The sequence below is a fragment of the Manis pentadactyla genome, chromosome 3 (assembly GCF_030020395.1).
Source record: "Manis pentadactyla isolate mManPen7 chromosome 3, mManPen7.hap1, whole genome shotgun sequence".
Lineage (NCBI taxonomy): Eukaryota > Metazoa > Chordata > Mammalia > Pholidota > Manidae > Manis > Manis pentadactyla.
In genome coordinates, this window is record NC_080021.1 from 82885276 (window position 1) to 82909592 (window position 24317).

The 24317-nt window shown below is 40.4% G+C and overlaps 1 protein-coding gene and 1 long non-coding RNA gene across 2 annotated transcripts in view; both read right to left on the bottom strand.

Moving 5' to 3' along the window:
- LOC130682893 (uncharacterized) overlaps positions 1-16962 on the bottom strand; it is a 28130-nt gene extending 11168 nt beyond the window's left edge. Inside the window, exons 1-2 of the long non-coding RNA XR_008996317.1 lie at positions 16885-16962; positions 15579-15804 (exon numbers count right to left, since the gene is read on the bottom strand). This is a non-coding gene — a long non-coding RNA (uncharacterized LOC130682893). The remainder of the gene's footprint in view (positions 1-15578; positions 15805-16884) is intronic.
- Positions 1-24317, bottom strand: part of LOC118929211 (ankyrin repeat domain-containing protein 7-like) — a 60119-nt gene that overhangs the window by 30602 nt on the left and 5200 nt on the right. The window lies entirely within an intron of this gene.

The following is a 24317-nucleotide window of genomic DNA, read 5'->3' on the forward strand; positions in this document are numbered from 1 at the left end:
ATCCTCTCCATCATAACAAAGCCTCGGGCTTCAGGAGACCTCAGCTCCCCTGCTGCCGTCCGCTGAACAGCACTAGTGCTGTATAAGCCAACCTAGGGGCCACAACAGCCCTGACCCCTGTCAGCAGTTAGCACATAATAACTCCAGGCAACACAAGTGTCCCGCCCAGATGACATCACAGGGCGAGGCACTCAGAGACCAAGGGTGTGGAGAGTGTATGTGAGGGGCCCAGACAAGGCTAATTTCGGATGGTGCTTGAGAGGAGCATTGGGTTCCCTTCAACTTCAGTGGGGGATGGGGTGGCTGAATTGGGAAATTGGCAGAAAGTAGCCTAGTCCACATGGAAAAGCTGTGTACAGGGGCAAGAGCAGCGTGAAACTTCAGGATGCTGAAGGCCTCCTCCCCACAGAACTCCCCTAAAAAACTCTAAATCCCCTTATCTATCACTTTATTCCTCTTCTACATTCTACTGGGCTTCAGGTGATCTCCAAGGATGCAGTAACAGAAAGCAGTTTTCTCCATCTCAGAGACTGTGGTAGTGTGTCATCAAGTATAGACTGATGAGAAAAGAATGCATGTTCTCTAGTAAAATCTGCAATAAGCCCTCCCCTTTGGGCCAGCCTTAGATTTACATTTTCTTTGCTTTTATTTTCCCCCAATTAAATCTTTATTCAACCCAAGATTTATTACTTAAGAACTTAAAAAGAAAATGGTTATTCACTTGTCCTAAATTATGTTTTCTCACCTACTTTAAATCACTTTATCATACATTAAATTCTCTCACATGATTTCCAACAACACAGATGGAGCCAGAGGGTATTATGCTCCATGAAATAAGCCAGGCAGAAAAAGACAAGTACCAAATTATTTCACTCATTTGTGGAGTATAACAACCAAGTGAAACTGAAGGAACAAAATAGCAGCAGACTCACAGGCTCCAAGAAGGGAGTAGCAATTACCAAAGGGAAGGGGTAGGGGAGGATGGATAGGGAGGGAGGGAGAAGGGGATTGAGAGGTATTATGATTGGTACACATGGTGTGTGTGTGTGTGTGGGGTCACGGGTAAGGCAGTGCTGCACAGAGAAGACAAGTAGTGACTCTACAGCATCTCACTATGTTGATGGACAGTGACTGCAATGGGGTGTGTGTGTGGGACTAGACAATATGGGTGAATGTAGTTAACCACAATGTTGCTCATGTGAAACCTTCATTAAAATTGTGTATCAATGACACCTTAATAAAAAACAAGGACATCAAAAAAAGGTCTCTGGTATGATTTTTGTGTCTGAGTTTTTCTACCTATGGTCTTGACCTTGAAATGGGAGAGTTGTTTGGATAATCCAGGTGGGCCCAATCTAATCACACAAGCTCATAAAATCAGGGAACCCTCCTCATTGTGGTCAGGGAGATGTAACTATGGAAGAAGATTCAGATAGATGTGGAGGCTGCTGACTGAGGTGGAGGAAAGGGGCCATGAGCCAAGGGATGGAAGCAGCTTCTGGAAGCTGGAGAAGACAAAGAAATGGATTCTTGGTCCCTTGTCAGACTTCTGACCTAGAGAAATGTAAAAGAATAAATTTGTGCTGGTTTAAGCGAGTATATTGGTTATAATTTGTTATAACAGCATAAAAAATATATACTCTATGTGGTTAGTCATAATTAATGTTACCACTTTGGTTTTGATTGTTTTAGAATGACCTCAATGTAACATTTTAGAAGAAATGTACTGATTATACTTACAAATCACTTTCAGAGCCGATTAACAAAAATAGGCTATTACATCTGCCTGAGCACTAGCTGCAGTGTAGAATTTATTACTCATTTATTATCTTAGGGTAAAGAGGGGAGCTGAGGCCTGGCCTGGGGAAAACTTGAGCTCAACTTAGGGTTGTCAGATAAAATACAGGGTGTTTTGTTAAATGTGCATTTTAGATTAATACGAATATTCTTTTAGTACAATTGCAAATACTGCATGAAACCTACATTATTGCAAAATCTGCAACCCGAGGGCAAAAGCAACTTTTGATCCATGTTTTCCTGAAGGGGAAGTTCAAAGGTAGGGAATTAAAAACAGCATGCTGGTGGGGAATAATGTGTGTTTTGGAAGCAGCCAGTGGGGAGAGCTGAGGCTAAAGAGGCAGCCAGAGTCAGGAGCCACTTGTGAAGGCCCTGTGTGTCACTGCAAGGAATTTGGGCTTGATCCTCTCAGTCAGCGCTTTTCATGCTGGTTCTTAAGCTGTGAAAGTCGTGGTTGATGTGAAGTCTAGTAAGGCAACTGAGCATGTAAACAGATGAAAATGATAGTTGAATGGAAGAGGAGTATATGTCTCAGGCTCTCCTTTTGAGACCATTCACTATCCTCCTTTGGGTTCCAAAGAGCACAGTTGTTTTTTTTTAAACCACTTTATTGAGGTATAATTGATATACACAAAGGTGTACATATAAAGGTATACAACTTGATGAACTTGGAAGTAAGTATATACTCTTGGAACCATCACCACAATCTATGCCACAAATAATCCATCACCTGTGTATGGCAGTCATGCCACATCTTCTTTATCCATTCATCTATCCATATCTTAGCTATTGTGAATAGTGCTGCCATGAATGTGGGAATGCAAATACTTTTGAGACCTTGATTTCAATTCCTTTTTGATTTCAATATATACCCAAAAGTGGGATTGGTATATCATATGGTGGTTTAATTTTTAACTTTTTGAGTATCCTTCACACAGATTTCCATAGTGGCTGCACCAGTTAACATTCCCTCCATAGATGAACGTAGATGCAAAAATACTCAACAAAATATTAGCAAACCAAATTCAAAAATACATCAAAAGAATCATACACCATGATCAAGTGGGATTCATCGCAGGGATGCAAGGATGGTACAATATTTGAAAATCCATCAACATCATCCACCACATCAACAAAAAGGACAAAAACCACATGATCATCTCCATAGATGCTGAAAAAGCATTTGACAAAATTCAACATCCATTCATGATAATAACTCTCAACAACATGGGTACAGAGGGCACGTACCTCAACATAATAAAGGCCATATATGACAAACCCACAGCCAACATTATACTAAACAGTGAGAAGCTGAAAGCTTTTCCTTTAAGATCTCCGGGAACAAAAAAAAGATGCCCACTCTCCCCACTTCTATTCAACATAGTATGGGAGGTCCTAGCCACAGCAATCAGAAACACAAAGAAATAAAAAGCATCCAGATTGGCAAGGAAGAAGTTAAACTGGCACTATTTTCAGATGACATGATACTGTACATAAAAAACCCTAAAGAATCCACTACAAAACTACTAGATATAGAGGATCATGGGAAGATGGCGGCGTCAGTAGTTCAGTGGAAATCTCCTCCCCAAAACATATATATTTTTGAAAATTCAGTAAATACAACTATTCCTAAAAGAGACACCAGTGGATGCAATACAACAGCCAGGATACATCTACATCTGCGAGAACTCAACAACACACGAAGGGGCTAAGATACAAACGGCGGCCAGGCGGGACCCGAATGCTCCCCCACCCGAGAACCCAGTGGGAAGAAAGGAGTAGGAACGGGGAGGGAATGAAAGCCCAGGACTTCTAAACAACCAGCTCTAGAAATCTGCACCCGGAATGCAGACACAAGGTGCACGGGGTGCTGGATATTAGAGAAACGGAAAAGCAAAACCTGTGGATAGGTCCCCGCAACCAGCACCCCTGAGACAAAAGAAAAGCGAGTGCTTTTTGCAAGTCTTAAAGAGACAGGGACCTCACAGTTGGACAAAGTTGTCCCAGCACACTTAGTCAGCAGCTGGGAATCCTGGGGAACACTAGGCGCCCTAAACCCCTGGGCGGCAGCGCAGCTCTGAAGCCCCTCACGGCACTAAACAACCTGCGAGTCGTTTCCCCAACTGGTGTGGACCCCGACACAATGGCCCAGTAGTGGGAGAGTGGCAGCGCGTGCTGGGGGAGACAGTGCCGGAGGGGACCGGGAGCAGCCTGTGTGCGCCGGCAGTGCCAGAGGGGACTGGGAGCAGCTCGTGCGAGACTGCCTCGCCGGCGACAGAACAGCCCAAGAGAGGACCACGCGCGCAGGCGGCAGTGGTGCCAGAAGAGCCCATGAGAGGTCCTCGCGGGAGAGGCCCACGCGCACCTGCAGCAGAGCCAGAGGGAGCAGCCGCACTCCCAGCAGCCGACCGGAATCCCAGCCCAATGTGCAGCCGCCCTGGCCAGACCCGAAGGCTGCTGCTGGCACACAGCTGACTGGCACATGCGCCGCTATTGCGGAGGAGCGCACCTGGCATGCCTGCTACACCCCGGAGGGTTCTGTGCTGCTCTGGCGGAGTCCTCGCCCACAGCAGCTTAGAGGATTAACCCGGTGGCTGCTCCAGGTGCAAGGGTAACTGACACAGGCAGCAGAGAAGGGCAAGGCATCCACCAAGTAGGAAAGGACTTTCTTCTACCAGCTGACACACCTGCAACCTGCCTACAGCCACTGCTATCACCATGAAAAGGCACAAAAATTTAGTCCAGTCCAAAATAGTTCAGACAACCTCTGAGAGAGGACCTGCACAGATAGACCTAACCAGTCTCCCTGAAAAAGATTTCAAAATAAAAATCATAAACATGCTGACAGAGCTGCAGAGAAATATACAAGAGCTAAGGGATGACGTCTGGAGGGAGATTACAAAAATGAAACAATCTCTAGAAGGATTTATAAGCAGAATGGACAAGATGCAAGAGGCCATTGATGGAATAGAAACCGGAGAACAGGAACACATAGAAGCTGATGCAGAGAGAGACAAAGGATCTCCAGGAATGAAACAATATTAAGAGAACTGTGTGACCAATCCAAAAAGAACAATATTCGCATTATAGGGGTACCAGAAGAAGAAGAGAGAGAAAAAGGGATAGAAAGTGTATTTGAAGAAATAATTCCTGAGAACTTCCCCAAACTGGGGGAGGAAATAGTTGCTCGGACTACAGAGGCACACAGAACTCCCAACAGAAAGGATCCAAAGAGGACAACACCAAGACACATAATAATTAAAGTGGCAAAGATCAAGCACAATGACAGAGTATTAAAGTCAGCCAGAGAGAGAAAAAAGGTCACCTACAAAGGAAAACCCATCAGGCTATCATCAGACTTCTCAACAGAAACCTTACAGGCCAGAAGAGAATGGCATGATATATTTAATGCAATGAAACAGAAGGCCTAGAACCAAGGATACTGTATCCAGCACGATTATCATTTAAAATATGAAGGAGGGATTAAACAATTCCCAGACAAGCAAAAGTTGAGGGAACTTGCCTCCCACAAACCACCTCTACAGGGTATTTTAGAGGGACTGCTATCGACGGGAGCACTCCTAAAAAGAGCACAGAACAAAACACCCAACATATGAAGAATGGAGGAGGAGGAATAAGAAGGGAGAGAAATAATCATCAGACAGTGTTTATAACAGCTCAATAAGCGAGTTAAGTTAGACAGTAAGGTAGTAAAGAAGCTAACTTTGAACTGTTGGTAACCACAAATCTAAAGCCCACAATGGCAATAAGTACATATCTTTCAGTAATCACTCTAAATGTAAGTGGACTGAATGCACCAATCAAAAGACACAGAATAACAGAATGGATAAAAAAGCAAGACCCATCTATATGCTGCTTATAAGAGACTCACCTCAAACCGAAACATGCACAGACTAAAAGTCAAAGGATGGAAAAAGATATTTCATGCAAACAACATGGAGAAAAAAACAGGTGTTGCAGTACTAGTATCATACAAAATTAGACTTCAAAACAAAGAAAGTAATGAGAGATAAAGAAGGACCTTACATGATAAAGGGCTCAGTCCAACAAGAGGATATAACCATTATAAACATATATGCACCCCATACAGGAGCATCAATATATGTCAAACAAATACTAACAGAATTAAAGGAGGAAATAGAATGCAATGCATTCATTTTAGGAGACTTTAACACACCACTCACTCCAAAGGACAGATCCCCCAGAAAGAAAATAAGTAAGGACACGGAAGCACTGAACAACACAGTAGAGCAGATGGACCTAATAGACATCTATAGAACTCTACATCCAAAAGCAACAGGATACACATTCTTCTCAAGTGCACATGGAACATTCTCCAGAATAGACCACATACTAGGCCACAAAAAGAGCCTCAGTAAATTCAAAAAGATTGAAATCCTACCAGCCAACTTTTCTGACCACAAAGGTATAAAACTAGAAATAAATTGTACAGAGAAAGCAAAAAGACTCACAAACACATGGAGGCTTAATGACATGCTCCTAAATAATCAATGGATCAATGACCAAATTAAAATGGAGATCCAGCAATATATGGAAACAAATAACAACAACAACACTAAGCTCCAACTTCTGCGGGACACAACGAAAGCAGTCTTAAGAGGATAATATATAACAATCCAGGCATATTTAAAGAAGAACAATCCCAAATGAATAGTCTAACGTCACAATTATCAAAACTGGAAAAAGAAGAACAAATGAGGCCTAAAGTCAGCAGAAGGAGGGACATAATAAAGATCAGAGAAGAAATAAATAAAATTGAGAAGAATAAAACAATAGAAAAAAAATCAATGAAACCAAGAGCTGGTTCTTTGAGAAAACAAACAAAATAGATAAGCCTCTAGCCAGACTTATTAAGAGAAAAAGAGAATCAACACACATCAACAGAATCAGAAACTAGAAAGGAAAAATCATGACAGACCCCACAGAAATACAAAGAATTATTACAGAATACTATGAAAACCTATATGCTAACAAACTGGGAAACCTAGAATGCGGGAGTCCAGCTCCAGCCTAGGGGTGGGATGCCCGAAGGTGCAGGATGGAGTCGGCGTATGGAGAGACAGGACACGGAGTCAGTTGTAGGAGGTCTCTCGACAAAGTGCTGATGACAACTTTATTTATACCATATTGCACAAGGATATGATTATTTTTTATTATTCTGATGATTAATTAGTATAGGCAGTTGATTAATAGGTATAGGCAAGCTTTTTCCTTTCTTTTTCTTTGTAATCTATTCATGGTTGGTCAAGTGTTAGACAGGTGATTGTTTTTCTGTTCCTTGACCGAAACTTCTCCTATCAACATGGACTCTATTGTGTTTTACATTTCTATGCAACACAGTTCCTAAGTAGTGCATGTGACCGTAGGAGCATGCAGTATGTAGCAGCGACTATGGAGTCTATCAGCTCAGGGTGAAATACAGGTCACCTAGTGCCACAGTTAGCTAGGATTCTTTCCCACAAAAATATTCTTAGCAGCTTTAATAAATTTATAATCAATCTAAAATTATAAACTCATATCTTCACTTTATACCCCTTTATAGGGCACAGTAGGCAGCAAACTAAATTTCCCCTTCTTATCTACATTTCTCTTTCTTCTGTGTGGATACCAAAATCTCCCTGACATATGCTACACAGGTCTCCATGACTCCACTACTGCAGGGACTAAACAATCCAAGGGCATTCATAACATAGAAACTGTTTCTGTTTTAACTACAAACCTTAAACTATAAACAATCACATCAAATATAATGTATGACTATTCATTTGATTTTTATACTTTATATGTGATTCTAATAAAATGTTGATGTAGTAGGTAGATGCAAGATATAAGATATAGATAGAAAGCATGATTTAGTGCTGTAAGAAGGCAAGTGTAGATGATCAGGTTTGTGCCTACAGACCAGGTATTAATCCAAGCTTAACAAGGGCAACAGAACATCCACGAGTGTAGACAATTTCTCTCAAAACTGGGGGGATGAGGTTCTAAGCCTCACCTCTGTTGGCCCCCATTTTCTCACCTGATGGCCCCCCTTGCGACTGTGCCTTTCTTAGGTTGTTCCTCCCATGAGGAATCTTACCCGTCTCTGGCTAACCAGCCATCTTCCGGGGCCATACAGGGAGATGTAAAGCTGGTGACTGAGAGAGAAGTAATGTTCTTTGAAAATGTTAGCTTTTTACTTCTTGCAGATTTATGCTCTGTGGCTTCCAGGTCCAGCACTTGTCTTGAGGTATTTTTACTTCCTGGAAAATTATGGTATTTGGTAATTTCACATATAAGGCACAAATTCTAGTAAATGGCTGTAATTAGGAAAGAAGAAGAAAAACTATAGAAATAGCAGAGGGAAGAAAACATGAGAAGATTGATTAAGTGTCAGGCAGGGTTATTCTATTCAACATTCTCTCATAACTCTATTTCTATAAAACTTTCCATCACTAGTTTCACTAGCATTGTAAACAAGGGGGGCATTCTCAGAGGAAATGGGGTGGTCAACGTTTGACTAACAGTAGGTTTTGGTACTTTATGCCAAGATCGCCATTTGGTCCCTGCATGTTCCATTCTTCAGGAGCACTGTCCTGAAAAGCTACTGGGAAACTTATGTTCTCATCCTTTCCACACTGCTCAGCAAAGGTTAGTTTACCCTTGGCAACAATGCAAGCAAAAAACAAAACCAATAGCATAATGGAGAAAAACAAAATCAAGGTGGGTAATAGGGAGAGTCAGCTGTGAAGGCCCCTGCTTTGTGGGGGGTCTTCCTCCAGCTTGAGCTTTGCTACACAGCTTGAGTAGCATGGCTCCCAGCACTAGAAGAAATGCACAACTTCCTAGAAAGATACAACCTTCCAAGACTGACCAAGGAAGAAACACAAAATCTAAACAAACCAATTACCAGCAAAGAAATTGAAGCAGTAGTCAAAAACTACCCAGGAACAAAACCCCTGGGCCAGATGGATTTACCTTGCAATTTTATCAGACATATAGAGAAGACATAATATCCATTCTCCTTAAAGCTTTCCAGAAAATAGAAGAGGGGGGAATACTCCCAAACTCATTCTATGAAGCTAACATTATCCTAATACCCAAACCAGGCAAAGACACCACCAAAAAAGAAAATTACAGACCAATATCCCTGGTGAACATAGATGCAAAAATACTCAACAAATTATTAGCAAACCGAATTCAAAAATACATCAAAAGGGTCATACAACATGACCAAGTGAGATTCATCCCAGGGATGCAAGGATGGTACAACATTCGGAAATCCATCAACATCACCCACCACATCAACAAAAAGAAAGACAAAAACCACACGATCATCTCCATAGATGCTGAAAAAGCATTCGACAAAATTCAACATCCATTCATGATAAAAACTCTCAGCAAAATGGGTACAGAGGGCACGTACCTCAACATAATAAAGGCCATATACGACAAACCCACAGCCAACATTATACTAAACAGTGAGAAGCTGAAAGCTTTTCCTTTAAGATCTCCGGGAACAAAAAAAAGATGCCCACTCTCCCCACTTCTATTCAACATAGTATGGGAGGTCCTAGCCACAGCAATCAGAAAACACAAAGAAATAAAAAGCATCCAGATTGGCAAGGAAGAAGTTAAACTGGCACTATTTTCAGATGACATGATACTGTACATAAAAAACCCTAAAGAATCCACTACAAAACTACTAGATATAGAGGATCACGGGAAGATGGCGGCATCAGTAGTTCAGTGGAAATCTCCTCCCCAAAACATATATATTTTTGAAAATTCAGTAAATACAACTATTCCTAAAAGAGACACCAGTGGATGCAATACAACAGCCAGGATACATCTACATCTGCGAGAACTCAACATCACACGAAGGGGGTAAGATACAAACTGTGGCCAGGCGGGACCCGAATGCTCCCCCACCCGAGAACCCAGTGGGAAGAAAGGACACTTAGGTTGCTTCCATATCTTGGCTATTGTAAGTAGTACTGTCATAAACATAGGGTTGCATATATCTTTTTGAATCTGTGATCTTGTTTTCTTTGGATAATACCATACTCTTTTGATTACTGTAGCTTTATAGGAAGTATTGAAGTCAGATAATGTCAGTCCTCTGATTTTGTTCTCCTCCAAAGTACTGTGTTGGCTGTTTTGGATCATTTACCTCTCCACTTTAGAATACTTTGTTGATATCCACAAAGTAAATTGCTAGGATTTTGATTGGGATTGCATTGACTCTTTAGGTCAAGTTGAGGAGAACTGACATCTTGACAGTATGTGGCCTTCCTATTCATGAACATGGAATCTCCATTTATTTCATTCTTTGATTTGTTTTATCAGAGATTTACGGTTTTCCTCAAATAGATGTTGTACATATTTTGTTATATTTATATATATTTATATCTAAATAGTTCAGTTTTTGCAGGTGCTAAGTCAATGGTATTATATTTTAAATTTAAAATTCCACTTGTTTATTGTTGGTTTATAGGAAAATTATTGCCTTTTATATATTAACTTTGTATCCTACAACCTTGTTATAATTGCTTATTCCAGGGGGGTTTTCATTGATTCTTTGAATTTTTTAGTGAGACTGCTGGGGGTATTGAGTTTATTTTCCTCTGTTCTTGTCCCTGCTGCAACAAAGAATTGAAGGGCAGAGACACAGTAGTGAAGCAGAATGTAAATTTTACTTGAATACACTCCAAAGGAGTGGACTAGAGTCAACATAGATATAGGCAGGTTTACTTGAGTAAAGCAGAGAGGAAGAAAAAATAGAGGGAGGAAAGGGAAGCTCATTGAACTGCTGCTCAGCATAGGGCAAATCCCTTGCCAGCAACTAAAACCAGTGTCACCTGCTGTCCAGTGTGCACTTGAAGGTGCACGGCATGGGAACTAACCCCCTACTACTCCAGTATTTGGGGGAGCTGCAGAAAACTGGATGGGGTAAGATTATATTCTGAAAACTTCCCAAAGGCAAAAAAAAGAGATTTTCAGGTAGGCTTCTAAGGAGCATGATCATTCAGCTGCAGTTCTGTCCTGGTCACCCAGGTGATGGGAACTTGCAAGCCTAAATCAGAGCTCTGAGCAGCCCCTCCTGCTTAACTGAAGTAGGACCGAGTGAGTGACATACTTGAGGAAAGGGAGAGTGTGGGCAACCTCAGAGAGAGGAGGCATGCTTAAGGGTTTGGGGTCTGGGGTTTTACAGGGCTTTTTTTTGTAAGGGTCAGCATAAGGCATGATGTATGAAGGTGATTCATAATTCCTTTGAAATTTTGTCTTAAGAATAGGGTTATTTAGGTGACTATGTCGATTTGGGACTTCAGTATCCTTTGTCCACACAGGTTTATTTACACTTCCAAAGTCTGTCTCCTGCCCTGGTTACAAAGTTACTTGATTCGGGCCTGGAGAAAGAAGAAAAAAGCATATATAGGTTAAGTTAAAGAATAAGCTGTGCCTTTTAGCAGGCTAAAGTAAATTTTACAATGGCATGATCTAATTGATGCAATGAAGACATGTGGTGTGCTGTGCTCAGATACTTTTCTTTACCTGGGGAATATCTGGACATTCTAAGTTACTCCTGGCCTTTGGAACTTCAGCTAATTAACTCATTAAATCTGAGTTATTTCTGGCTCTCTAGTTTTATGTGGTTAACTCTTTGAATCCCTTTTAGTGGGCTTTACTGGCTATTCTCCCTCCACATGCCCATATCTATTTTTCTGCCTAACAAGACTGATGTCATCTGCAAACAAAGACAGTTTTATTTCTTCTGTTCCAATCAATTGCTTTTTATTTCCTTTTTTTTTTTACATTAGTGAGTTCTTACCATATGATGTTGAAAAAGGGTGGTGAGGGGACATCCTTGTCTTCTGATCTTTTCAGGAAAGCTAGTTTCTCACCATTAAGTATGTTAGCTGCAGGCTTTTTGTAAATGTTCATCAAGTGTAAGATGTTCCATGTATTCTTAGGGTTCTTTTTTTATCCTGAGTGTTGAATTTTGTCAAATGATTTTTCTGCATCTATTGATATGATTATGTGATTTTTTATTCTTTTGGTCTACTGATGAGTTACATTAATATTTTCTTCAGTATCGAGCCAGCTTTGCATACCTGGAATAAATCCAACTTGGTTATGGTACATAATCCTTTTTATACATTGTTGGATTTGATTTGCTAATATTTGTTGAGGATTTTTTCATCTGTATGTTGTGAGAAATGTTGGTATCTAATTTTCCTTTCTTGTGATGTCTGTTTTATTTTGGTTGTTATGTAATGCTGGGTTGTAGAATGACTTAGGAAGTGTTCCCTTTTACTTTTATTTTGTAAGAAATTGTTGTACCTACCCATTGTTTCATTGTTCCTCCCCACTGGTTTTTGGCTGTTCTGGGTTCCTTCCCATTTCATATGAACTTTAGGATCACCCTATTAAATTCTACAAGGAAACTATTTGCAATTCTATTAGAGTCTGTGTTGAAATTGTCGATCAGTTTGGGGAGTATTCCTATCTTAACAATGATGTTCAGACACACGAACATGGGATGCTTTCCCATTTATTGCAGTCACAGTTAGTTTCTTTCCAAGGCTGTTTTGTAGTTTTCAGAGTACAGGTTTTGTAGTTTTTTGCTAAATTTATTTGTAATTTATTTCTTTTGATTCTATTGTAAACAGATGTTTTCTTAACTTGATTGTTGATTGTTCACTGCAAATTTATAGAAATATAATGGATTTTCCAAATTGCTCTTACATTCTACAATCTTCCCGAGCTTTTTATATTAGTTTTGGTAGATTTTTAAATTGGATTTCATTGTATTTTCTGTATACAAGATCATGTCTCTTGTGAATATAGTTTTACTTGTCAATTTATAATCTGGATGTTTTTTATTTCTTTTTCTTGCCTAATTACCCTTCCTAGTATCTCTACTATGCAGATGTCTTCCTGAGTTCTTTATTCTGTTCCACCATTTATTGGTTTATTTTTGCCCTAATACTACATTGTGTTAATGCTGTACTTTATAGTAAATCTTGGTATCTGATAGTACCAGCAGTCTAAATTTATCCCTACAAGCTGTCTGATCTGAATTTCTGTTTGCATTTTAGAGTAAACTTGTCAATGGAATGGTTCTAATACAATTTTGGTTGGAACTGACTCTGTGGGTCAGTCTAGGGGGCATTGATATTTTTTAATTTGGGGGTACTCCAATCCAGGAATGTGGTATTATATCCTTTCATTTATACAGGATTTCCTTCAGACAATGTTATGGTCTTACCCATCTATCATTAGATTTATTCCTATGTATTAGATTTTTGGTGCCCCTGTAGATTATAGCATTTAGATTTTTTTGTTTTCTATTTCGTATTAAATTGAAATCGGTAATGAAAGTCATGGCAGAGAGATAACTCTTCTAATGTTAAAATACTTGGACAGGTTTGCTGTTGTATAATTATGCAGCATTTAATTATGAGATCTGATCAATATTCATTAGGCAATAACACGTGTTCATACTACTCCAAATAGCCTTTTAAGAGATGGTTCTATTAATAGTTAAGAGGATTTACAGACACTTCTAGCAAAGATACACAAAATACTGAGCAGGAAAACTGTCAGTCTTTGGGGAAATAAAGCTACCTAATGGTAGGAATTCATGCTTACAAATTCAGATATAAACCCACACATATATGGTCAATTAATATACGATAAAGGTCCATGCATATACAACAGAGAAATGACAGCCTCTTCAATAGCTGGTGTTGGCAAAACTGGACAGCAACATGTAAAAGAATGAAACTGGATTGCTGTCTAACTCCATTCACAAAAGTAAACTCGAAATGGATCAAAGACCTGAATGTATGTCATGAAATCATAGAACTCTTAGAAGAGAACATTGGCAAAACTTGCTTGAATATAAACATGAGCAACTTCTTCATGAACATATCTCCTCGGGCAACGGAAACAAAAGCAAAAATGAACAAACGGGACTACATCAAACTAAAAAGCTTCTGTACAGCAAAGGACACCATCAGTAGAACAAAAAGGCATCCTGCAGTGTGGGAGAATATATTCATAAATGACATAACTGATAAGGGGTTAACATCCAAAATATATAAAGAACTCACATGCCTCAACACCCAAAAAGCAAATAATCCAATTAAAAAATGGGCAGAGGATCTGAACAGACACTTCCTCAAGGAAGAAATTCAGATTGCCAAAAGGCACATGAAAAGATGATCCACATTGCTAACCATCAGGGAAATACAAATTAAAACAACAATAAGGTATCACCTCACACCAGTTAGGATGCCCAAAATCTGAAAGACAAGCAACAACAAATGCTGGCAAGGATGAAGAGAAAGTGGAACCCTCCTACACTGCTGGTGGAAATGTAAATTAGTTCAACCATTGTGGAAAGCAATATGGAGGTACAAGGACCAAATGATTTCCCTCATTTGTGGAGTATAACAACAAAGCAAAAACTGAAGGAACAAAACAGCTGCAGACTCCCAGAACCCAAGAATGGATTAGTGGTTACAAAAGGGAAAGGGGTTGGGTAGGGTGGGTGGGAAGGGAGGGAGAAGGGGAATAAGGGGTATTATGATTAGCACACATAATATGGGGGAGGGGGTACGGGGAAGGCAGTAAAGCACAGAGAAGACATAGTGATTCTACAGCATCTTACAACGCTGATGCATACTGACTGTAATGTGGTATGTGGTGGGGACTTGATAATAGGGGGAGTCTAGTAACCATAATGTTGCTTGCTCATGTCATTGTACATTAATGATACCAAAATATAAAGAAATGAATAACTAACTAACTAAATAAATACAATTGAAATAAGATTAAGATATCTAAAAACCAAAATTGGAATATTGAAACTTATCTGAAAATTTTAAGTTAGAGTACTTTAAGAGAGAATAGAGATCTTGGAATATTCTTAGAATACAGCAATAAACATAAGAAACTGACCTAATTAACACGTTTATCTTCCATTCACATTTAATTTTAAGTATGGATGGGGAAGAGAGGGAGGGGAGAGGGAATTAAGTGGTCAGAAGCATCTCTTACTAATAATTCTAGCACACATGTGGTTGGTACTGCAAAAAGACGACGAAGCTTTTCCCAGGCTGCCATACTCTAAGGTCTCCTACCAACAGCTCTAGTTCCTAACTCACACTCAGCCGGGACCCGCGCACACGCGCGCACGGACGACACGCAGCTCGCAGCCCGCCGCCACACGCCGCGCGCCCACAGCCACGGCCGGCCCAAGCCGCGGGGCCGAGTGACGGCGATCGCGACGGCCGGGGCGCGGAGCGCGGAGCGCGGCAGGCACTTTGCAGGGTCCGCGCCAGGCACAAGTTACTTCCCGGGCTCCCGGGGGCCTCCGCGCTGAGGGAGGCTAACACGGACGGGGATGAGGAGACGAGGAGGCGCCGAGGGGAAAGAGAGTGGGGAAACGCGCGGAGAGAAGCAACAGCTGCTCCACCCAGAGCAGAAAACTGGCCAGCCGCGTCCCGGCCGCCCGCCCAGCGCCAGGGATGCGGCGGCGGCGGCGAACCGTCTCGGGGGGCGGCAGCGGCAGCAGGAGCGGCCGGCGGGAGAGTAAACAGGTAAGAGACTTACGGGTGTCGGGGCGAGCGGAGGGGCCGCGGCGCGGGTCGGGCAGCTGCGGCGGCGGAGGTGGGCAGAGAGCGCTACGACCCACTTGGCCGTCCCGGCTCCCCGGACTCCGCAGCTACCCGGTCCCGCCCGCTACTCACTGTTACGGCGCCGCGGGCTCGACTGCGGTCTGCGCTCACACCTGGGGGCATCCGTCTGCTCCTCCTGCGGCCGCCTGAATGATCGAGCCACGTCCTCCGCTTCTCTCCGCACCGCCCCCTGGCTTACGACACTCACGGCTTTACGGCACCACGTTCCTTACACCCAGGGCCACTCGCTTTACGGCGGGAACCTTGTTGCTAGGGAGAGGATGGTTTGAACCACCAACTGAGGAAGGGTGGGAGAAAGGAATTAAAGGGCACTACTATTAACACAACATAATGTAAGGCAGTCACGGGGAAGACAGTATAGCACAGAGAGAACAAGTAGTGACACTATAGCATCTCACTACTCTGATGGACAGTGACTGTAATGGGGTGTATGCGGGGAGGGGGTGACTTGATACGGTGAATGTAGTAATCACAATGTTGCTCATGTGAATCCTTCATAACATTGTATTAATAACAAAATTTTTAAATTACTGAGAAAAATTAAAGAAGACTTGAATAAATGAGGAGAGGTGGCGTGTTCACGGATTCCAAGATTCAGCTGGATGACGGTTCTCTCTAGATCGGCTGTAGATTCAAATAATCCCCATCATAAGACTATAGGCTTTTTATTATTATTATTATTCAGGTATCACTGATATACACTCTTTTGAAGACTTCCCATGAAAAATGTGGTTTCAGCATTCACCCATATTATCAAGTCCCCCCCTCACATACCCCATTGCAGTAACTTTCTTTCAGGGTAGTAAGAAGCCACAGAGTCACTACTTGTCTTCTCTGTACTTCACTGTCTTCCCCATGATCCCCCAACACTATGTGTACTAATCATAATACTCCTCAGTCTCCTTCTCCCTCCCTCAAGGTGTACTGGACCTCTGCTCCTTTCCATAGTTGTGACCAGAATCCTATAGATTGGCATGTCTTTTCAAGCCGCTGCCAAAGACCCCATCCATAACCATCTTTGGTTACATGAACATCTGGTTTATAGGGCCTTGGTGAGTCCATTACATTCAAGGCCTGTACGACCTTGACTTCCTACTTGGCAGCACTAAAAGCAGCTGGACATGTCTCATCCCAGTCCCATCTGATGTCATACCAACTGGTATAAGGGTTTCAGATTTTGTGTCAAGTGCTGGATAAACACTTTCCAGTAGCCCAACTAGTATAAGGGTTTCAGATTTTGTGCCAAGTGCTGGATAAACACTTTCCAGTAGCCCGAAAGACCCCAAAACTCTTGTAATACTGCCACAGTACTAACAAGATTCTATTGGGCTGCCCATCGAGTTTGTCTTTCACTAACCTGGCTTTTATCAGATCAACCCACATCTGGATCCTTGAGACCTTCATGGGGCCCTGTGCACTTCTCCTTTCAGTCATAGTCCATACTTCCTCCGTGCCCTAAAGAAAAGACTGTGTTTAAACTTGGGTTAAATAAAATTAGCCTGTGAACTGAAATACAGCAGTTATATTTGCAAGTTCTATGCAAAATAACCTAAAAAAGAAAGGAAAGGGCTTTTATTAGAACCTGTTGTTATTGATGAGTATGTAAGAGCAATGGGCCTACCTGTTTTTTCTTCAAGGAAATTCCTATAAATGGAATTACTGTGTTGAATAGTATTTCTATTTTCAGTTTTTTGAGAAACTTCTATACTGTTCCACAGTGGCTTCACCAATTTACATTCCCACCAACAGTGTTAGGAGGGTTCGCTTTGATCCACATCCTAGCCAACACTTGTTATTTTCTTTTCTGTTTTTTTTTTTTTGGTGTGAGGTGATATCTTATTGTGGGTTTGATTTGCATTTCCCTGATAATTAGGGATGTGAACATGTTTTTATGTGCCTGTTGGCCATCTGCTCTTCTGCTTTGGAGAAATGTCTGTTCAGGTCCTCCACCCATTTTTAAATTGGTTGTTTGTTTTTATGGTGTTGAGTTGTAAGAGTTCTTTATATATTTTGGATCTTAACCCTTCACTGGATAAATCATTTCCAAATATATTCTCTCATACTATAGGTCGCCTTTTTGTTCTGCTGGTGTCCTTTGCTGTAAAGAAGCTTTTTAGTTTGATTAGTTATTCAATTTTTATTTTGTTTCCCTCACCCAGGGAGATGTGTCCAGGAAAAAATTGCTCATGCTTATGTTCAAGAGATTTTTGCCTACGTTTCCTTCTAAGAGTTTTATGGTTTCATGTCTTACATTCAGGTCTCTGATCCATTTTGAGTTTACTTTTGTGTATGGAGTTAGACAGTATTCCAGTTTCATTCTCTTGCATGTAGCTATCTAGTTTTCCCAACACCCCTTATTAAAGAGATTGTCTTTTTCCCATTTTGTATTCATGGCTCCTTTATCATATATTAATTGACCATATATTTGTGGGTTTATATCGTGGCATTCTATTCTGTTCCATTTATCTATGGGTGTGTTAGTGTGCCAGTACCATACTGTTTTGATTACTGTAGCTTTGTAGCATAGCTTGAAGTCAGGGAGTGTAATACTCCAGCTTTATTCTTCTTTCTTAGGATTGCTTTGGCTACTGGGGGTCTTTTGTGGTTCCGTATGAATTTTTAGAATTATTTGTTCTATTTCATTGGAAAATGCTGTTGGTGTTTTGATAGGGATTGCATTGAATCTGTACATTTCTTTGGGCAATATGATCATTTTGACAATATTATTTCTTATCTGTGAGCATGGGATAGGTATCCATATATTGGAGTCTTCTTTAATTTCTCTCATGAGTGTCTTAGAGTTTTCAGAGAACAGGTCTTTCACCTTCTTGGTTAGATTTATTCTTAGGTATTTTATTCTTTTTGATGCAATTGTGAATGGAATTGTTTTCTTGATTTCTCTTTCTGCTAGTTTGTTGTTACTATATAGGAATATAACAGATTTATGTGTATTAATTTTGTATCCTTCAACTTTGCTGAATTGTTATTAGGTCTAAGTTTTTTGGTGGAGTCTTCAGGGCTTTCTATGTAGAGTATGTCATCTACAAATAGTGACAGTTTTACTTCCTTACCAATTTGGATGCCTTTTATCTCTTTATCTTGTCTGATTACTGTGGCTAGAACCTCCAGTACTATGTTGAATAAAAGTGGTGAGTGTGGGTATCCTTGTCTTGCTCTTGATCAGAAAGGAAAAGCTTTCAGCTTTTCACCATTGAGTATGATGTTAGCTGTGGGTTTGTCATCTATATACTTTATTATGTTGAGGTATGTACCCTCTGTACACATTTGTTGAGAGTTTTTATCATGAATGGGTGCTGAATTTTCTCATTTGCTTTTTCAGCATCTATTGAGATGATCATGTGGTTTTTATCCTTTCTTTTGTTAATGTGGTATATCACATTCATTGATTTATAAATATTGTACCATCATTGCATTCCAGGAATAAATCCTACTTGGTTGTGGTGGATGATCCTTTTGACGTATTCTTGAATTCTGTTTGCTAATATTTTGTTGAGGATTTTTGCATCTATGTTCATCAGGAATATTGGTCTATAACTTTCTTTTTTTGTGATGTGGTTTTCTGGTTTTGGTATTGGAGTGATGCTCCAATAGAGCATTAGAATGAATTTGGAAGTACTACCTCTTTTTCTAGTTTTTGATAACTTTTAAGAAGTATGGATATTAGCTCTTTAAGTGTTTGGTAGAATTCAGGTGTAGAACCATCTGTTCCTATGCTTTGGTTTGTTGGGAGTTTTTTGATTACCAATTCAATTTCATTGCTGGTAACTGGTCTGATCAGGGTTTCTTCCTGGGTCACTCTTGGATGGTTGTATTTTCTAGGAAGTTTTCCATTTATTCTAGGTTTTCCAGTTTATTAGCATATAATTTTTCATAGAATTTACTAATCTTTGTATTTATGTAGTATCTGTTGTGACACTTCATTTCTCATTTCTGATTTTATTTGTGTAATCTTTTTTTTCTTGGTTTTGCCATTTTTTTCTTTTGTTTAATTTTCTATATTTTAGTTCTGTTCTGCTCTTTATTATGTTCCTCTTTCTACTAATTTTGGGTTTCATTTGTTCTTCTTTTTTAGTTTATTTAATTGTGAGATTAAATTGTTTATTTTGAACTGTTCTTCTTTCTTGAGGGAGGCCTGTATTGCTTTATATATCCCTCTTATAACTGTTTATGTGTCATCCCACAAATTTTGAGCTTCAATTTTTGTTTTCATTTGTCTCCATGTATTGCTTGATTTGCTTTAATTTGTGTCATTGATCTGCTGATTATTTAGAAGCATGTTGTTTAGCCTCCTGTGTTTGTGGGTTTTTGTTTTCCTTGTATAATTTATTTCTAGTTTCATGCCATTGTGTTCTGAGAAGTTGCCTGATACAATTTTAATCTTTGTGAGTTTAATAAGACTCTTTTTGTGGCCTAGAATGTGATCTGTTCTGGAGAACATTCCATGTCACTTGAGAAAAATGTGTATCCTGCTGCTTTTGTGTGAAATGTTCTGTAGACATCTGTTAGGTTCATCTAATCTAATACATTGTCCAGTGTCTCTGTTTCCTTATTTATTTTCTATCTGGTTGATTTGTCTATTGATGTGAGTGTTGTGTTAAAGACATCTACAATGAATGTGTTGCAATGTATTTCCCCCTTTAATTGTATTTGTTTTACATATATAAGTGCTCCTGTGTTGGGTACATAGATATTTATTCTGATCATATCCTTTTGTTGGACTGACCTCTTTATCATTATGTAATGTCCTTCTTTGTCTCTTGCTACTTTCATTGCTTTGATGTGTATTTTATCTGATATAAGTACTGCTTCTCCTGCTTTTTACCTCCCTATTATTTGCATGAAATATCTTTTTTCCATCCCTCCACTGATAGTTTGTGTATGTCTTTGGGTTTGAAGTGAGTCTCTTCTGGGAAGCATATAGATGCGTCTTGTTTTTTTTATCCTTTCTGCCACTCTATATCTTTTGATTGGTGCATTCAGTCTATTTAAATTTAAGGTAATTATTGATAGGTATGTACTTAGTTGTCATTTTATTATTTGTTTTCTGGTTGTTTTTACTGTTCCTCTCTGTTGCTTTCTTCCTCTCTTATAGTCTTCTCTTGTTATTTGATGCTTTCTTTAGTGTTGTGATTGGATTTCTCATTTTCATTTTGTCTATCTATTATAGGCTTTAAGTTGTGGTTACCATACGGCTCATGGATAGTTTCCTAAGTATATCACACTTTATGTGAAGTTGATGATTGCTCTGTTTAAAACATTATCTAAAGGTATGTCTTTTTTTGTTCTTCCTCCTCCTCCACACTATATGTATTATATGTCATAATCTGCATTTTTTGTGTATTCCTTGACTGATTTTTTTTATAGTTGATTTTACTAATTTTGTTTTAATTTCATGCTTGCTTGGATAGCAACTGGTGTATTACATTTACTGTGGGTTTATTTTCACCGGTGAAAGCTATTTCGGCTTAAGAACGTTTCCATCTATAACAGTTCCTTTAACATATCCTGTAATGCTGGTTTAGTGGTGGTAAATTCCTTCATCCTTCCTTTGTATGGGAAATGTTTAATCCATCCTCCAATTTTTGATGATAAACAGGCTGGGTAGAAGATTCTTGGTTGAAGGTCCTTCTGTTTCAGTACATTAAATATTTCATGCCACTCCCTTCTGGCCTGTAAAGTTTCTACTGAGAAGTCTCCTGGTAGTCTGATGGGGTTTCGTTATAAGTAATCCTTTTTTTCTCTTTGTCTGCTTTCAATACTCTCTCTTTATCCTTAATCTTTGTGATTCTAATTATTATATATCTTGGTATTACCTTCCTTGGGTTCCTTTTGTTTGGGGTTCTCTGTTCTTTCACGTTCTACCTATTTCCTTCCCTAATTGGGGAAGTTTTCAGCAATGATTTCTTCAAAGAGACTTTCTATCCCTTTGTCTCCCTCTTCTACTTCTGGTACCCCTATTATGTGAATATTGTTTCATTTGGAGTTGTCACTTAGCTTTTTAGCATTCTTTTCTTTCTATAGATTTTGTTTTCTCTATGTTCCTGAGCTTTGTTGTTTTCCTGTTTTCTATTTCCATCTCATTGTCTTCTCTACTTGCAACAATCTATTATTCATTCCTGCCATTGTGTTTGTGTATTTCACTTCAGTTACTGTAATCCTCAGCTCTGAGTGGCTCCTTTTCAATTCTTTTACCTCTTTGTTGAGGTCCTCCTTGAGATTGTCAGTACTTTTCCTCAAATCAGTGAGCATATTTATGACTGTTACTTTGAAATCTTTATTAAGAAGACTGGTGGTCTCCATTTCTTTTAGCCTTTTTTCTGGTGTCTTATCCTGTACTTTTGTTTGGAACATATTCCTCTGCCTCCTCATGTTCTCAGGGTTTCTATGTTTCTTCCTTTGTATTAGATGGATCATCTTTGGTGCATCCTGGTCTAGAGAGTAGAGGCTTTATGAAGAAGATGGTAGGAAGCTCAAAACTCTTTCCTCTCCAGTGCTTGATTCTCCTTTTTGGTGGAACCCAGTTGCCATTGTTGGGCAATGGGAGGGGCCACCTTACTGTCTGTCTGCTGGCAGTGGTCTCTCTCAGTCCACAGAGGTTGGCAGTTTGCCTCTGCTGGCCCTGTGTGATCAGAGCAGGGTGCTTCTGCTGGGATTGTTGTCGGTGGGACCACCCTCTGGCTGCCCTGCAGCGATGGTGGGGCTGCTGGGTTAACAGTGGATGAGGCAGTCACGTTGCACGGGGGCAGGAAAACAGCATGCTGAGTTGAGTGGCAGTAGCATCAGCATTGACACAGGGCAGCCTGTGGCTGTGGTGAGTCGCATGGCACCAGGCTTGGCCACCTCAGGGAGGAAGGATTGCTTGGAGCTTGCTCCTGCAGGTCCCTCTCTAATTGGGCTGAGAAAGCTGGGAAAGCCTCCTTCTGCCTGTCAGGCAGGAAGGTGTGATGCTGCTGGGCCGACTGGGCTGGTGCACCAGTGGTGCAACGAGAAGCACCTTGTACCTGAGCTGCCAGCAAAGAGGATGAAGCATCTGGGGCTCCTGAGAATGCCTAACCTGTGATCCAAGGGAAGGCTGGGAAGTTATCCTTCACCTGTCCTTTCTTCTGCAGAGGGAGCTCCATCCAATCCTTGCCCTTGTGCACTCCTCCCAGTGCTGGCAAATCTTTCAAACTGCTGCCTGTGTTTTGAGTCTCAGTGGGATTGGTGGAGCGTGCCTGTCCTCCACAAGTGGCTGGAGACTTAGCCTCTCAGTGTGTTCCAGCTGTCCCTGGTGTCCAGCCCCACTAATCACCAGAAGCCAGTGCAATTTGGACTCATGTTCCCAGAGATCTCTGGAGCCAGATGTGCGGAGTTGCTGAGCACTATCCCCTCCCTGCTCTGTTCCTCTTCCTCCTGCCTGTGGGCTGGGTCCCACTTGATTGTGGCTCTGCCACTTTTCACTTCTGTGTGGTCTTCTCTTCTTCACCAGGTGTAGATCATCTGTTCTGCAGTCTTCAGGTCATTTACAGGGTCAGTTGTATTTGCTGTAGTTGCTTCCTTGGTGTGTGTGTGGACGGAGGTTTCCACCTTGGCTTCCTACTCTGCCATCTTTTTTCCCTTGCCCAACACTTACAAAACTTTGTGAACAGTGGAAATAAGGCTTAGATATATTTTTTCCTACCCATTACTTTAAAATCTGAGTGTTGTAAGATTTATGAAAAAAACAAAAACAAAAAAATATCATACAGTATATTATACCAAGGCCAACTAGGATTTTTATAATACTTTTTTTAGTCTTCCAGACAGGATATTTGTCATTTTTATAGATTTTTCTGAAAGGTCACTATCAATTTTGCTATCCCATGAATGTCTGAAGCATCCTAGCATCTCCTGCTGTGGTATATAAATAGAATATGGAAAACTGTATTTGTGCATTTACTTATTTGTTGTTTAACTTCAAAGGATAAATTATAAGCTACAGTCTTTGAGGTAAAAAAAAGTCTTTTTATTATGTTAATCTTCAAATTTAAAAAACAGAGCAAATACACTCAGAAATTCTCACCCCCATTACCCACTTACTTTCGACAATTATCCACTTACTGCCTATTCTGCTTCATCTCTCAGCCACCACCTCCTTCTTCCCCTGATTACCTTAAACAAGTTGATGGCAACATGTAATTTTCTTTGAAACACTACTCTGTGCCTCTTTGGAACTTTTTTCCAAAAAAGCTTAACCAAGGTCTCATTTGAGCTGGTCTCATTGAGCTTCATTAGATAATCAAGGAGGCATTACATGTGGTTCTCAGGCCTTACCTGCCTACAGTTTAATAAAATGGGGCCACATTATCAGTAGTAGGTTATCTTCTGAGCTGACCCCACTGACCAGAGCAGAACCCCATCCTCCTCATCTGGAGTTTGCTCACTAATTTCTAGAAGTCTCCAGATGTCTCCATGTGCTGGTGACCACATTCTCTCGGCTCTCAACACACTACCCACATGTCACCCCTCCCTGTTCTTTCTTTAATACTACCACCTCTGGCACATCCCTGTGCCCTGTCTCTGAGCCTCATGAGACTGGTAACATGTAAGAAGGTGACAGAGCTGCCAATTTTAGAATCACTGCCATTTATCTGTGTATTCAGAAACTCTAGGTTTCCATTCTCAGGAGCAAAAGAAAACTCAGGTTACATTAGAAAACTGCATAATGCTATATATCCTTTAACTCATTCTCATTCAGAAAAACTACAGAAGAGCTAAGAAACTCAGTAAAACACTATTTATCTTTGCTTA